The sequence below is a fragment of the Euphorbia lathyris genome, chromosome 8 (genome assembly GCF_963576675.1).
Source record: "Euphorbia lathyris chromosome 8, ddEupLath1.1, whole genome shotgun sequence".
Taxonomy (NCBI): Eukaryota; Viridiplantae; Streptophyta; class Magnoliopsida; order Malpighiales; family Euphorbiaceae; genus Euphorbia; species Euphorbia lathyris.
Genome location: NC_088917.1, coordinates 20915376 through 20931094, shown reverse-complemented (window position 1 = coordinate 20931094; position 15719 = coordinate 20915376). Strand labels below are relative to the sequence as shown.

The 15719-nt window shown below is 32.2% G+C and overlaps 8 non-coding genes across 8 annotated transcripts; all 8 read left to right on the top strand.

Moving 5' to 3' along the window:
* Nucleotides 1–834: 834 nt before the first annotated feature.
* Nucleotides 835–935, top strand: LOC136204470 (small nucleolar RNA Z43). Its single transcript, XR_010675313.1, has one exon. It is a non-coding gene; the product is annotated as a small nucleolar RNA Z43 (small nucleolar RNA).
* A 179-nt stretch (nucleotides 936–1114) lies between these two features.
* LOC136204471 (small nucleolar RNA U83) lies at nucleotides 1115–1201 on the top strand. The gene has a single exon (XR_010675314.1). It is a non-coding gene; the product is annotated as a small nucleolar RNA U83 (small nucleolar RNA).
* Nucleotides 1202–1268: 67 nt separating this feature from the next.
* LOC136204464 (small nucleolar RNA snR60/Z15/Z230/Z193/J17) lies at nucleotides 1269–1359 on the top strand. Its single transcript, XR_010675307.1, has one exon. It is a non-coding gene; the product is annotated as a small nucleolar RNA snR60/Z15/Z230/Z193/J17 (small nucleolar RNA).
* A 117-nt stretch (nucleotides 1360–1476) lies between these two features.
* On the top strand, nucleotides 1477–1573 carry LOC136204466 (small nucleolar RNA Z43). Its single transcript, XR_010675309.1, has one exon. It is a non-coding gene; the product is annotated as a small nucleolar RNA Z43 (small nucleolar RNA).
* An 80-nt stretch (nucleotides 1574–1653) lies between these two features.
* On the top strand, nucleotides 1654–1745 carry LOC136204462 (small nucleolar RNA Z103). Its single transcript, XR_010675305.1, has one exon. It is a non-coding gene; the product is annotated as a small nucleolar RNA Z103 (small nucleolar RNA).
* An 84-nt stretch (nucleotides 1746–1829) lies between these two features.
* LOC136204469 (small nucleolar RNA Z43) lies at nucleotides 1830–1926 on the top strand. Its single transcript, XR_010675312.1, has one exon. It is a non-coding gene; the product is annotated as a small nucleolar RNA Z43 (small nucleolar RNA).
* Nucleotides 1927–1995: 69 nt separating this feature from the next.
* LOC136204461 (small nucleolar RNA Z103) lies at nucleotides 1996–2087 on the top strand. The gene has a single exon (XR_010675304.1). It is a non-coding gene; the product is annotated as a small nucleolar RNA Z103 (small nucleolar RNA).
* An 85-nt stretch (nucleotides 2088–2172) lies between these two features.
* On the top strand, nucleotides 2173–2266 carry LOC136204459 (small nucleolar RNA Z103). The gene has a single exon (XR_010675303.1). It is a non-coding gene; the product is annotated as a small nucleolar RNA Z103 (small nucleolar RNA).
* The last annotated feature ends 13453 nt before the right edge of the window (nucleotides 2267–15719 follow it).

Below are 15719 nucleotides of genomic sequence, written 5' to 3'. Positions count from 1 at the left end.
ATAAAATAGTTCGATAAATTTAGATAGGGTAAATTACATTCATGGTCACTGAATTTTACCTATTTTCATATTATGGTCATTGAATTTCAATTTTTTCAGTATAGCCATTAAACTTTCACTTTTTAATACCGGTGTCCACTCAATTTTAACTAACTTCTCAAAATGACAGTTAACGATCTCAAAATGAAAATATTCAAGAATTAAAGTTGTTCAGAACGACATTTACCATGAAATCATATTTTTTATTTTAAAAAATCATATTTTTTAGAGTTTTTTCTTTCTAAAAATTCACTTTCTCTTCCTAACCAAACAAAACCTAAATGACCTCAAAACGAAAATTTTCAAGAATTAAAGTTCCTTAGAATATTATTAATGTTTTGGATTTTTTATTTTTAGCCGTCAACGGTCATTTTGAGACATTAAGTGGCCACCGGTATAAAAAAGTGTAAAATTCAGTAGCCATATCAGAAAAAAATGAAGTTCAGTGGTCATAATATAAAAATAGATAAAGTTCAATGGCCATGGATGTAATTTACCGTGGATGATAAATAGGACAATATTCGCTAATAAACCTACCGAATCCTAATTTTGGAGTTAGCGGCATTTGCCATAAATATGATAAGCCCATAACGTTGTAGCCCACAAATATGGTAAGCCCATAGCTTTGCATCCCGCAGAAACCCTAGCTAGTGGCATCGCTCTTCCTTATATAAACAGCCTCTAAGCCTAATCTTCTGGTATGCTCCGAAGCTCTTATTCTCCTTATTCTCTTTTTCGTTTTTCTGTTTGTGATTTTGATCGAGAATCGGTGGTTTATCAGATACATTGTTTGAGGAACGGTGATGATTTCATAGTGAAAAGTTCTCGTCGCCGTTATCGGGCTGTAAAAAGCCTAGACGACCACTCTGATATATCACCTCCCATATTTCCAGCCCCCTTGGATTTTTAGGGTTTTATTTCCTTCCTTTTCTCATTCTTTAATGGCCGATGATTAAATATTTTTAATGACAAGCATATGTCTGAATCTATATGTGTAGATCAACCTAATCTTCTCTATGAGGCCTTTAGCTTTTTCTCGATTTTCAATTTTTGTTTGTTTATTCTTCAAAGAATCTGCCGGTGATGAAAGCAATGGTAAAAATGTCACTCATGAGAGATCTATGATTACTTACATACCTGCTACTGCCTTCCTTCTGAGGCATGGTAAAACAATTTCTCATACTAGTTTTTGTTTAAATCTGTGTTTGTTTGTTAGATTCAGTTTGTGTTTGGGCCATATGATGATTATTTGCATGGTTCAACTGATAATCTGTGATTATAAAACTCTTTATAGTCTTTCGCTCCTATCTGATGACCCGTTCATTAACATATCTAGTTCTTTCCATTAGGTTTAAGTTTTTACCTTTGATTTGATTCATCAAGCTTATAGTGTTGATATTACTTAAGGATTTTATGTGGCAGGTTTTTCAATTGATTGGACAGTGACGATTTGTATCATTGGTCTCGTTCGTCATATTGGCAATTTTTTGCCCTGCTGACCATACTGATATATCACCACCCATATTCTGAGTCCTATTTTTTTACGAAGCAATCTATTAATTCACGGTTTAGTTTTTCATAATTTAGTTTGTTGTTTTCTGAAGAAAAGAGAAATTGGAGGTGATGCTGTTTTCCCCAAATGATCGAAGTTGAATATACTGAGCGATTTTTCTCACCAGAGATATCAAGCCTATGTTCTGATCCATTTTCTCTTGCCTGTGATTTGATTTATCTGGCTTATTGTGTTGTGATTTCATAAGGAATTTATATGTCAAAATTTTCAATTGTTTGGGCAGTGACGATTTGTATCATTGGTCTCGTTCGTCATATTGGCAATCTTTTGCCCTGCTGACCATACTGATATATCACCACCCATATTCTGAGTCCTATTTTTTTATGAATTAATCTATTAATTTACGGTTTTGTTTTTCATAAATTACTTTGTCGTTAGAGAAAATTGAGGTGATGATTTTTTCCCCAAATGATCGAAGTTGAATATACTGAGCGATTTTTCTCACCAGAGATATCAAGCCTATGTTCTGATCCATTTTCTCTTGTTTATACTATTTTTTTCCATAAATTAAATGCTTAAATCATCAAATAATGTTTTATAGAACTGCAATTAATTATATGATGGATGTGATGAATTTTTCCCCAAATGATCGAAGTTGAATAAACTGAGCGGTTTGTATCTCATATTGAGAACTAAGCCAGGTTTCTGATCCATCATTTTGGCCATAATTTATATATCATTTTGAAAAACAGCTATAATTTATAAAAGTTTATTTTAAAAATTAGTACTTGACAGACACTTCAAAGTTTTAGAAGAACTATATATTCTTGATTGGCTCTTTAGTTTGTTCATTTTGAGCTTTTGTTTTTGGACTATTAAATTATTAAAATTATTGGACCGGTTTTGCTTGGGATTTATGTTTGTAGTTCTGGTCGGTCCTGAACTTTGAATGAAGTCAGGTGGTTTATATTACTTTTCTGTTTGGTTGAGCTCTGCTAAGCCTAGTCCAGCCTGAATGAAGTCAGGTTAGACCTTGGTTTTCTTTGTTTTGCTTATGTACCCTTTAAAAAAACAGAAACAGAAAGAGGTTGGTATTTTGTTAACTGAACTTATTTTGTTACCTCTAACTTCTGTGGAGAGTAACCTTGTGTAGTAGTTCTAGTATTTTGTCTCGTTTCTATGGATCCCAAATCGCATAGCTTCACATTGTCATTTTTATCTATCAACATGTTTGGCTAAATTCATAATAGATTGGACTTTTGTTACTGAACTTGTAGATGTGTTTTAAGTATTGAAGTTAACTGTTTTAGTATTTTAACCAATATTTTTCAATCGAGTCCTATTAAAGTTGGTTATAACCTATCAATTTTAGTAAGATTCGATCGAGAAGAATTGGTTATAGCATTAAAATAGTATCTTTAATATATTTACATGTCTATGATTGTAGATGTCTAATTTATTATGACATTAATTCAAATAACATTGTTGGATGATGATGACAATGCGGAATTGTGAGATTTGGGAACGATAGATACGAGATAGTGTAGCTACCATTTAAGTTTACTCTCTTTCAGAGATTTTAAACTTAATAAAAGAAGTTTAAGTTAAGATAACAGAATGATGAACCACTAACGTTTTTTTTTTTTTGGTGAAAAAATAGAAAAAGTGGATGTTTAAATTTACAGAATTAGCTGTTCATAGATGTTACTGATAGTAGATCAAAATGAAATCGGTAATATATTGAATCTAGCCTGATAGAGAATAATCTGCGAAAATGAAATTGTTATGAAGGAAGATATGTACACAAACATTGTGCTGATTACGGAAGAATTTGAAGGTGCTGAGGAAGACTAAAGAACATAATAATATTGATGGATTTTGAGGCAGATGCTAATGCTAGTTGCATCTCTGCATCCTCCGGACCTTGTTTTATGCATTGTGTCCTTAATTTGTGTTTAGATTCTACTGTTGGATTTTGAGATAACCATTGCTAGTGTAGTTATGTTTAATATTTTCTCGTACATTTTGGTTATAATATATGTTGATGTATTTGGTTTTTTAGTAAATAAAAAATGGAAATTAATTAAGCTAATTTTATGTAATTTAAAGGTTGGAAAATTATAAAATTGGGTAAAATGGGAGATTTATTTACATTTTTAACTTATTTTATTACATATCTAGATTATGTTTATGATTCCTAGATTTTTTCAAAATATGTTTGAGTTATTAGATCATTTCAGTTTGAAGATATCTAGATTATGTTTATGATTCTTAGATTTTTTCAAAATATGTTTGAGTTATTAGATCATTTCAGTTTGAAGATCTCTCTCAATTTGAGAAGTCTCAATGAGTTTTTGTAAAGTGGTATACAATAATAAAAAAAAAGGCTAAACAACTAGGGATCCCAATATTAAAATCATAATATTATTAAAATTTGCAATAAGATAGTCACAATAATTCAACAAATCATTTCAAAATAAACGTGACGAATCTTGATAGAAATTTCTCTTTTTACAGGAGGAAAAGTACATCTGTATCTTTTTAAGTGGAGGTGTCATATGGTAGACAACAAAATTTGGCACAATATGTTCTAATGAATAATTTTAAAGTTAATGTGACCAATCTTGAAGTGGAAGTCTTGGAACTTTAGGATGAACGTCTCATAGCATCCTTGTCTTCAAAAATTGAAATTATCAACCAATTGATTTGTATTAATTGGTTGATAGTTCTGCCAAATGGCAGTAAAAGTTGAGCACTATTTTTATTTTTATTTTTTAATTTTGTTATAATATAATACTGTTACCATGGGAGAAGACTGTTCAAAGGACAAGATCAAAAAATGCTTGTGAGTGCTTGGCTAACTATTTCAAGTTATAGCGTTATTGGAAACAGTCAACACTCAAAGCCATTTTGGAAACGAATCACTTATTACTTCAATGAAAATCGCTCATCCGGTTCACAAGAAATATTATTTCCGTCAAGCAACAATGATATTGGATGCTTCTAACTATTAATGAATTCAATCAAATTTATAATAAAATGTTGGGAGAACATCATAGTGGTTGGAGTGACGATCAAGTGAAAGAAAATGCTAGATTAGTTTACAAACAAAACAAAAAGGACTTCAGTCTTGAGCATGTTTGGCTTATAGTGAAAGATGACCCGAAATGGAAGGCAACCAATGGTATTGATCGAGCTTCTAAAAAGACTAGACTTGATGAAAGTGGTGCGTACACTTCCTCGTCAAATGTAGAGACAGATTTTCAAGTTGATGACCGTGAAATACGTCATATCAAACAAAAGGCTGCAAAGACAAAGGCGAAGAGAAAGGAGAAAATGGATAATGAAACAAAATATGCTATGTTTATGACTAAAGTGGTTGAATTAAAGGAAGAAATGATGCACAAATTGGACGATTTTAAAGCACAATACGATAATAAAAGAAATTATGATGTACTTAAGGATCAACAAGTATTGAATGCGGATACTAGCCATATGAACGAATAGCAACTCGAGAATCATCAATTTTTATGTGCCGCAATCAAAAACCAATATAAGGAATAGTAATTTTTATTTTTAATCCATTTTCTATTTTTGTGTAATTTTATATTCAATGTAATGTCTATTTTAATGTAATTTCTTTAAAAACACCAAACTTTTAATTAGTCCACTATCAAGTATCAACTATTTTCAAAAAAATCCTTAAAAATATGTTTTGAATATTTTAATTGAATACGAACAATTTAAAAAAAATTAGCCGTTAAAATAAAAAAAAAATTAATTGGGTAGTTAAATTAATGGTCAAAAATAATAATAAAAAAATTGATTTAACAGTGGATCCATGTGATTGAGTGGTTCAAGTGTTTAACCATTGGAGAAAGATAGTATGATGGAATAAAGTGTATTGGGTATGGTCCCACATTGATGATGTGTCATAAGCATTGAGTGGTTAGTAGTATGATCCATTGTAGATGCTCTTAAAAAAAATTAATAGTTGTAGACAGAAAAAATGACGATTTGGCTTCCCGAAATGATGATTCGCGAATTATGCGAATTTAAATGGAAGGGCAAAAGGTAATTTTTTTCGCGGATCGATGATTTCGTGATGTCTGCGAGGCCTGAAACGTGAAGATCTACTTCACGGATCGATTATTTGGCGAAATTTGCGAGTGAAAAATCATGAACTGTTCTACTCGTAGACTTCGCGAAATCATCGATTCGCGAAGTAGATCTTCACGCTTCAGGATCTTTCTCATTATAGCGCTTCGCGAAATCATCGACTACACGAAGTGATTTTCTGGAAAAATGTAGAGAAAACAGTAGATACTTACATTTTTCGCACTTTTCACCCTTAAAACCGAGAATAACAATATGATAAACTGGGAAAAATGATGAAAATAATGTAGAATAATTATTTCTTCGATGGTTACAAGAAGAAATAAACCAAAGAATGAGCAGGAACAGGAAGATGAACTATGACTTCGTTTTCTAGGATTAGGAAGATGAAGAATCAAGAGAGGGAGAAGCGAAATACATGGTGATGTGGAAAATGATGCAGATTTCGCAAAATTTAAAGGAAAAGAGGAAGATCAAAGGTCTGGAAGAGCAACCGTTTTCGCGTAACCAGACATGCGAATGAGGAAGGGGTGAGGGTATTTTGGAAAAGTCACAAAAACATAGTCTAGATATGTAGTATGTTGAGTAAGTGGGTTAAAAATGTAAATGGATCTCCTATTTGATCCAATTTTGTAATTTTCCCTCTAAAGTTGAATGGATCTAATAATCAATGGGAGAGATGGTCCAATTTTTTTAGCTGTGCCTTTATAATCTTCACCTTATATTTCTATTATTTTTTAATAATTTTTCTATGTTCTTTTCAATAAAATTATCATTTTTTTCTATTGAATTAACTGGTGTTTTAACCATTTTTTATAATTGGGCATTTACAAAATATTTTTTTTATATTTTTTTATATTTATTTTAAAGTAAATCCATCTTTTGTCTAAAATGACATTTTTTTAGAGGTCATTTCAATAATTTTAATTTGTTTCAATAAGATTTCATTATCTGTTTAACTTATCATTCATATTTACCTTTTATATCTAATTCTTGTCTAAAATTCCAATCTTCGAACTCAAAAATTGATGTTGTGCACTATCGCAACTCTTATCCTGTATAATTATCTATTTTTTTTGGGCCTTCGTTCGAGGTTTGAACATCTAAAATATTATTATTTTTAGTTTATTTAACTTTTTAATATAAAAACACTTAATTGACAATTTGAGAGAAACAAAATGAGAAGAGTTGATTTATTCAACCTAAAAAACAAAGTATAGAGACGTCACTGTTATATAGTCAGTTACAGGGGTATAAAAGACTTTTCACACTAACAGACTCTAATTAACTCTAACAGACTCTAACTGTCTATTAATTGGATCCAAGTGCTTTTGTGTATTAGTTTAACACCCCCCTCCCTCACGAAGGCATTTATTTCACCTCTTCAAGAGTTACCATGCCCATCTTTTCAATAACTGGCAGCATTTGTTTGTATGAAAGTGGCTTTGTCAACACATCTGCTAGTTGCTCCTCTAAACACACAAAAGGTGTACATAATAGGCCAGGTTGTATGTATTCCCTCACGATGTGACAATTAATATCCAAGTGTTTAGTTCTTTTATGAAACACTGGATTTTCTTCTATGTGTATTGCAGCAGTATTGTCACAAAACAATGGTATAGGCTTGTCCACATTCAACTGCAACTCTTCTAAAATGTAAGTGATCCATTTTACCTCACAAGAGGCTGTAGCCATGGGTATATACTCTGCCTCTGCAGAAGATTTAGTCACTGTTGGATGCTTCTTTGCCTTCCAAGATATTAGTGAATTTCCTAGGAAAACACAGTATCCGCCTACAGATCTCATTGTTTCTTTGCATCTGGCCCAGTCAGCATCACTGAATGCTTGTAATCTTACTTTATCTCTTCTGCCTTGATCTTCATAGTCATTTTTGCAAAAAGCTCTTAATGACAAGTTATTCTATTTAGCATATAGAAGTCCCACACTTGCAGTACCCTTCAAATATTTGAGAACATGAATGGCAGCATTGAAGTGCACTTTTGTAGGTTTCTGTAAAAATTGGCTCAACTGCTGAGTACTATAACTTATGTCAGGTCTTGTGAACCCCAAATACAGTAATTTCCCTATGATTCTTCTATACTGATCACTATGAGCAACGACAGGACTCTCAGCTAAGAAATCAACTCTAGCTGGTAAAGGACTTGCAACTGCTTCTGCATTTTGAAGACCAGCTGCATTGATCATGTCCATGATATATTTTCGTTGCGACAACACAAATCCCTTTTCTGATCTAGATAATTCAACCCCAAGAAAATACTTTGCCACTCTTAGATCTTTGATAGTAAATGCTTTGTGCAAAGCATCCTTTACTTCAGTAATTAGTTGCAATGAAGTTCCTGTTAACAAAACATCATCCACATACACAACTAGCACTATCAATTCCTTTCCAGCTCTTTTAGTAACATACAATAATCATGGATTGATTTTGTAAATCCCATATTCACCAAAGTAGCAGTAAAAAGCTTGTTCCACTGTCTTCCAACCTGTTTCAGTCCATATATGGATTTCCTGAGTTTGCAAACTTCTCCAGGTTTAGCATTGTACCCCTTAGGAGGTTGCATATATAATTCCTCCTCATTATACCCATGCAAATACGCGTTGTTCACATCAATTTGATAAATTTCCCAATGGAAATGAGCAGCTAACGCAATCATCAATCTCACTGTGACAATCTTGGCCACTGGGGCAAAACTATCATGATAATCTATCCCCCATTTCTGGTTATAGCCCTTGGCTACTAACCTGGCTTTGTACTTATCTAAACTACCATTTGCTTTGTATTTAACTTTCAACACCCACATAGAAGATATAGCTTTTTTACCTTTTGGCAATTTGCACATTGTCCAAGTCTCATTTCTTTCTAAATCGTCTATCTCCTGCTTCATAGCATTGACCCAATTTGGATCTTTGCTTGCCTCTTTGTAGGAACTTGGTTCTGGTATTTTTGTTAGACTGATCAAGTAAGCTGCATGGTTTGCTGTAAATTGTGGCATTTTCATTCTTTCAATGACATTTTCATGTGCATTGACATTAGTAACAAAGTCTGAAGTCCATGCACGTGGTTTGCTTTGTCTATTTGATCTTCTTAGAATCTGTGGTTCAGCAACACTATCATCATCATAGTTAGTTGCTTCTGCTGTATCTTCTGTTGGCAACATTTCATCTGCTTCAGTTTCAACATTGTCAACACTGTCAGTCGCATTTGGAGCTCTTGCATCAGTAGTTACATCATCAACTGTTTCATTAGTCATGTCAATATAACATGTAGGTACTAATGAATCTTCACTAATTTTTTATGAATCTGTTAAAACAAAATTGTCGTTAGTGAAAACAAAATCCGTCTCAATAAAATGTACATCTCTTGGCACACACATCTTATGTGTTTTCAAGTTATACAATTTCCATCCTTTTTGCCCTGGTGATTCCCCCAGGTAAATGCACTTGAAAGACCTATCATCAAATTTGCCTCTCTTGGCGTCTGTATCCACTGCATATGCAGTACACCCAAAAACTCTTAATTTGCTGTAATTAGGTGGTTTTTGATAAAGTACTTCATAAGGAGTCTGCTAATCTAATACCTTAGTTGGATATAGATTGATCAATGTTGCAGCATGTAACATTGCCTCCCCCCAAAACTTCTGAGATAAGTTCCCTGGCTTCATTAATGCTCTAGCTACAGTAGTTAGGCTTCTATGTCTTCTTTCCACCTTACCATTTTGTTGTGGTGTATGGACACAAGACCTTTGATGCATTATTCCCAATCTACTGAATAATCCCTGAGTACTATGGCCAGTAAATTTTGTCCCATTGTTTGTGTTCTTATCATTTTAATTGTAGTTTCAAATTGATTTTCCACCAAATTTGCAAAACTTTCAATTAAAGTTGGGACCTGATCCTTTGATTTGAACAAAACAACCCATAATGCTCGAGAAAAGTCATCAACAATTGTGAGAAATAAATCTATCACCAGTTAATGAAGCTTGTTTATAAGGACCCCAGACATCCATATGGACCAATTCAAACACTTTTATTGATTTTGTACAACTATTACAAAATGGTTGCCTTACTGCTTTACTTCTCAGGCACACATCACAGTGTTCAAATTCTAACACCTGATCTATTTTTCTGTCCTTTATGATTTTTACATGTTTCATGCTGCTACTAGATAAGTGCCCTAGTCTAAGATGCCATACATTCACATCAAATGCATCTTTTACAACTAAACTGCACTTTATTGTATTCTTATTCTTACTGAAATCTTCTATAACTTCTTTATTGAAAGATCTCCTTGTGAGAAAGTAGAGTCCTTCCTCCAAAAAACCAACTGCAACTACTTTTTCATTTGCTTGGTCCTGTAAAATACAAAATTTAGCAAAAAACTTGATGCTAATATTCTGATCCTTTAGTAACTTCCCCACATAAAGCAAATTGTAATTGAAATCAGGTACATATAGTACATTCCTCAAAACCAGATTGTTATCAATCCTTATATCTCCTTTTTTGATATTGCTTGGAAATCTCCTGTAGGTAAAAACACTTTCCTGTGTTCTCTAGGCAGCTTAACCACATTATGCATGAATTTATCATCATAAGACATATGTGTGGTAGCTCCATAATCAATAATCCAAGAAAAATCATAACTCTTTAAATCTGTATAGAGTTTAGATTTATTACCTGCAGAACTCATTCCAGCAAAAGCAAAAAAATCATGATGCTTGTCGCTATCTGACTTCTCTTTGTTTCTTAATGCCTTTTGAACCTTTTGAACCAGAACTTGCAACGATTCTTCCTTATCACTTTCTAAATTAGTGTCAGCGACTGGTGTAACTTCTTCCTTTGACAGATGAGCTTGCTGCTTGTAATTGCCAGGTTTTTTTTCCTTTGTACCACTCTGGATACCCTACAAGTTTGAAGCAATCTGACTTCTCATGCCCAGACTTCTTGCAATGTTTACAAAACTTTTAATCTTTGCTGTTATCATTTGACTGACTTTTATATTTCTTCCCATCATTCTTAGACCCTTACTTGTAATTCTGAGATTTAGCCATTGAAGCATTAACAAATTCCTCCTTCTCTTCATTGTTTACGTTCCTCTGCCTTTCAATTCTCATAAGCATGGAATAAGCCTTATTTACTGAAGGTAATGGTTCCATTATGAGGATTTGCTCTCTAATATTGTCAAAATCAATATGCAACCCAAAAAGAAACTGCATAAGTTGTTTCTCTTCTAATTGATCTTGAGCTTGCTTCCTAGCCTCTCCACAAGTACAACTAAGTAATGGTTTGATTTCAGCAAGTTCATCTTATTTTCTCTTAATTTTGTTAAAAAACTCCACAAGACTCATGCTACCTTGACTGAGACTACTAATTTCCTTTCTCAACTGATAGATCAAGCGTCATTGCTTTCACCATATCTTTGTTCAATTTCTTTCCACAAACCAAAATATGATTTAGCAAACAAGAAAACATCAGCCAATTCCTTGGTTAATGAACATCGAATCCAAGAAAATACTAAATCATCATCCCATTTCCACTTCGCATACTCATCTGACCTTTCATTAGCAGGTTTAATATCTTCCTGGATGAATTTCAGTTTGCGTTTCACGCTCAATGCTAAAGTCATGGATCTCTTCCATGCTATGTAATTACTGTCATTTAACACTGAACTAACCAAAATCATGCTAGGATTATCATTACTGGTTACCTGAGAATTTGTAGCCATTGTATCTGAAAAAACTGCTTCAGAAGTGATGAATTGAGCTTCACGATCTGTAACTTCACGATCTGCTGTAATTTCACGATCTGTAACTTCACAATCTGCTGTAACTTCACGATATATAACTTCTGTCGTATGTTGAACGCAATTCTCACCGGAATTGTTATCGAAATCGTCTGATTCTGATTCCGATTGAACAATAGAATCTCTCACAGTTTCTGCGTATGATCTGGATTTAGATTTCTTAAGACGCATTCCTTTGAGAAATCAATCTCAGATTCATTCCAGACCATCATCAACCTGCTTTGATACCATGACAATTTGAGAGAAACGAAATGAGAAGAATTGATTTATTCAACTTAAAAAACAAAGTACAGAGACGTCACTATTATATAGTCAGTTACAAGGGTATAAAAGACTTTTCACAGTAACAGACTCTAATTAACTCTAACGGACTCTAACTGTCTATTAATTGGAGCCAAGTGCTTTTGTGTATTATTTTAACAGAAATTAAAATTTTCCTATTAAATCATTAATTGATTGGCAAAATTTATAGAGACTTGACATGAAAATTAAAACCAGAAGAGAATAATTTATAAATAAAAAGTAGAAAAAGTAGAAAAATAAACCTTATGATTTAGTCTATTTTCAAACATAGACTATGTGGTTTAAAAGTTGACAAAAAGAACCTTGAAGTTCATTCCGTTAGCAAACACATGACAAATTGACAAATGATATTAAAAAAGGTCCCGATATGTTTATGTTTTAGATTCTGGGAAAAAGAAAACCGCTTCTTCTATTCCTTAGATGAAAAGTCAAAGACAAAAGAGTTAATTTTATCTTTACATTTATTTATTTTATAAATTAACTTCCCTTATCATCCAATTATCATAAATAAAATCCAAAATAAAAAATAAAAATCAAATAAGTCATCTTCTTCGTTTCTCTCAATTTTTTTTATTGTTGTTCTTTCTCTCCCACTTTACAAGGTTTGAATGTTGATTATCCTGTTGAGGCGATGTTCCTTTGGTTCTTCCATACATTTCCCTTGCATTCAAGAAGTCGATGTTCTGGGAAGAGAGTTTTTGATGCAAATCATCTTGCAGAAAAAGCGAAGGGTCAAAATTTAAGTCATATAATAAGGGAAATTCTTGATGTTACATGGCAAATTGTATCTGGTGATGTTATTCCATTTATATCTTGGTTGGATGTTAAAAGAGTTGTCAAAACTATGAAGAACGTTTGCGACGAAATTGGTACACTTGTTGATAAATGGATTGAAGAACATAAGATGAATATCAATAAAAATGAAGATGAAAAGGACTTCATTGATGTTATGTTATCTAAAGTTAATAATTATGAAGAGTTGGGTCTTGACCAATCTGCCATTATCAAAGGAACATCAACTGTAATCATCATTTTCATTACATTAACATTAATTCATTATTATAGCGAATTAACTTTTAACTTTTTTTAACACTGTTAGTCAATTTGGTTTGTTTTTGCTAACAGAATTAATCTCAAATTATCTTTTTGCCAACTTTTAAACTACGTAATCTATTTTTGAAAATAGCCTAAACTAGAATGTTTATTTTTGTACTTTTCTTAAAAGGTACACAACTAATTTCAAAATACACAAGTAAGTTTTTCTAATGTATAAATTTTTAATTTTTTAAAAAAAAATTATCTAGTGATTAATTTATTAATGAATTATTAAAAAGTAATAGAAAAATCAAAATTAAATTTAGATTTTCTTAAAAAAATTAGGCTAAAATTTTGACCCATTAACTTGGTTGGAATTTTACAACCTTACAATTCTGCTTAGTTTTATATATAACATAAAATTATAACAAGTATTAGTATAACATTGATAAAAAAGAATTAATTGACATTCATTACATAAAAATTAATTGTTGTATATATATATTTTTTTTATTTCTAAATTCTTAGGTATTTTTTTAATAAGTTGTCTTTAATTTTATACGTTCATTTTATTCTCACTTAGTTTATATACTTACTTTTAATATATTTTTTTCAAATTGATAATATGTTTACTTTCAATATAAATACTTTTTCTCTTATATACCTAAACTAGTTCTACACCCATGCAATGCACGGTGTGTATTATATATTTAAATAAAGCATGATTAAATTTATACAAAAATATATATTAATATTTGATTTAAAATATATTTAATTTAATAATAATAATTCAATATACGTTATTAAATATCTTTTGAATATTACATATTATAATTATATGTTTTGTCTTTATTACTAAAATGAGAATCTTTTGAATTGCGAACTTAAATTATAAGATAAAAAGCTCATAACCAATTGAACCTATTCAGTTTCCATGGATTCCATGGATTACTTTAAATTATGATGGAAAATGGGAAGATGATAAATTATAACAATAATCTAAATTATCATCTTGAGAGGAACACTAAGAATATGCAATTAGAAGAAAAACAACAAAAGCAAATTAGAGAATCTAATTGCAGCCCCTCGGGAAAAGAAGTGATTAAAACTTGAGCTCGTACACATTAAAAATACAGAAAATGTAAATCAAAATCTGGAAGAACCAAAAACCAAAAACGTAAAAACAAAAACTGCTCATTAAAAAAAGGTTGAAAGAGAAACGTGAAATCTCTCGTACAAAAGTAAGGTGTGCAAAAAGAATATTAACAAAAACCCTAAATAAAAATGAAATCCATCTAAAAAAGAAAAGATAATGAAAATCTGAATATTACCTTGCAGGAAAAAAATTGGATGTTGTGAAAAAATATTCATTAGCCAAATTCTGAGATGTAAATATAATGAAAAACCAAATAGTTAATGAACGAAATTAGATAACAAAAGAAGAAATTGAGATGAAAGATGTCAAATACGAGTTCAGAACAATAGTTGTAGAAGAAAACCCCATGTCAAAGTAAAAAAGTTTCTAGCTAATTGCATAGATGATTCATCAATATGATAAAGAGGGAAGGTAAGGAAAAACCAAAACTTTAGAAGCAAATAAATAAGAAAGTTAAGAGAGAGAGTAAAAATGAACACTCAAAATATATAATGCAAAAAAAATAATAGAATTTTAAAGCTAAAGAATAATGAAAAAATATCCTCAAACACGAAAAAATAATGAGAAATATGGAGTGTAATGGGTGAGAGAAGAAGAGGTTTTACAATGAAAAGATAGAGATGAAACGAAAAGAAGAGGTTTTACCATAAAGAGATAGAGATGAATTCGTTCTCTTGAAATAGAGTACAAGTAAGAGACTCTAGTTAGATATATAAGACTGTGGGAGAGATCAAAGGAGAAAAAAATACAAATAGTTTTAAATATAAAAAAAACGTGAGAAATAATGTAGATATAGATAAATAATGAAAATTAATATATATATTATATTATATTTTTAATCAACAAAAATCGAGGAGTCGACACCTCAGCTCAATCGTTACTGTTTTATAGTATATATAAATATAGATGCAACTTCTTTTTTTCCCACTTACTCTATCTATGGAATACTCTTCTGGCCAGTGCGTTGATCACGACCTCTACATTCATCAACTTGACCTGCGGTGACATATGGTGGAACTGTACGAGATATCCTCTTAGAGGTTCCGTCGACCTTTGTTTGATGTTGTTGAGGTCAGAGCTGATTCTTTTGGTCTTGACGCTCTTACGAAACGGAAGATAAAAAGGTCATTAAGGAGATTGAAAGAGTCGACCGATTCATGCGCCAAGCCCCGCTACCATTCTTATGCCACGCCTACCAGCATGGTGGGAAAGACCTTGCACATTACTTGGTCCTCCTTTAAGTAAAGGTTGATCATGCTCATGAATGTGGCATACTGCTTGTTGGGGTCCTCGATTCTTATGTAAGAGGGGAGATGGGGGGGTTTTCCAGTTCCTGGGGAAACTGGCCTCTATGATTCGCTGGACTAGGGGAGTTTTGCTCAAAGTGATGCTTCCTCCCAAGGCTTTTTTGTTTAGGAAGCATTGAAATTTAGTTTCCCAGTCGCCAGGTTCACCTTAGCGTGAGGGCAGGAGTGCCACTACTGGCGGGGTCGGTTCTTATTCAGTGTGCGGGGAGCTAGCCTCTTTCGGACAGGAAGCGAGCACCTCAGGTGCCGACGGATGTTTAAGTTGTAGAAATTTCCATATTCGTTTGTTATCCTTCAACACAGTCGTTTGTGTGGCCAACATCTAACGTTGAGCATCGATGTGGGTGCTCTGGGCCGATTGGAACTGTTGTATCATCTTCAAGAGTTGAGCTACCGAGTCTTGTTCTAACTTTGTGGAGGATCTAGCCA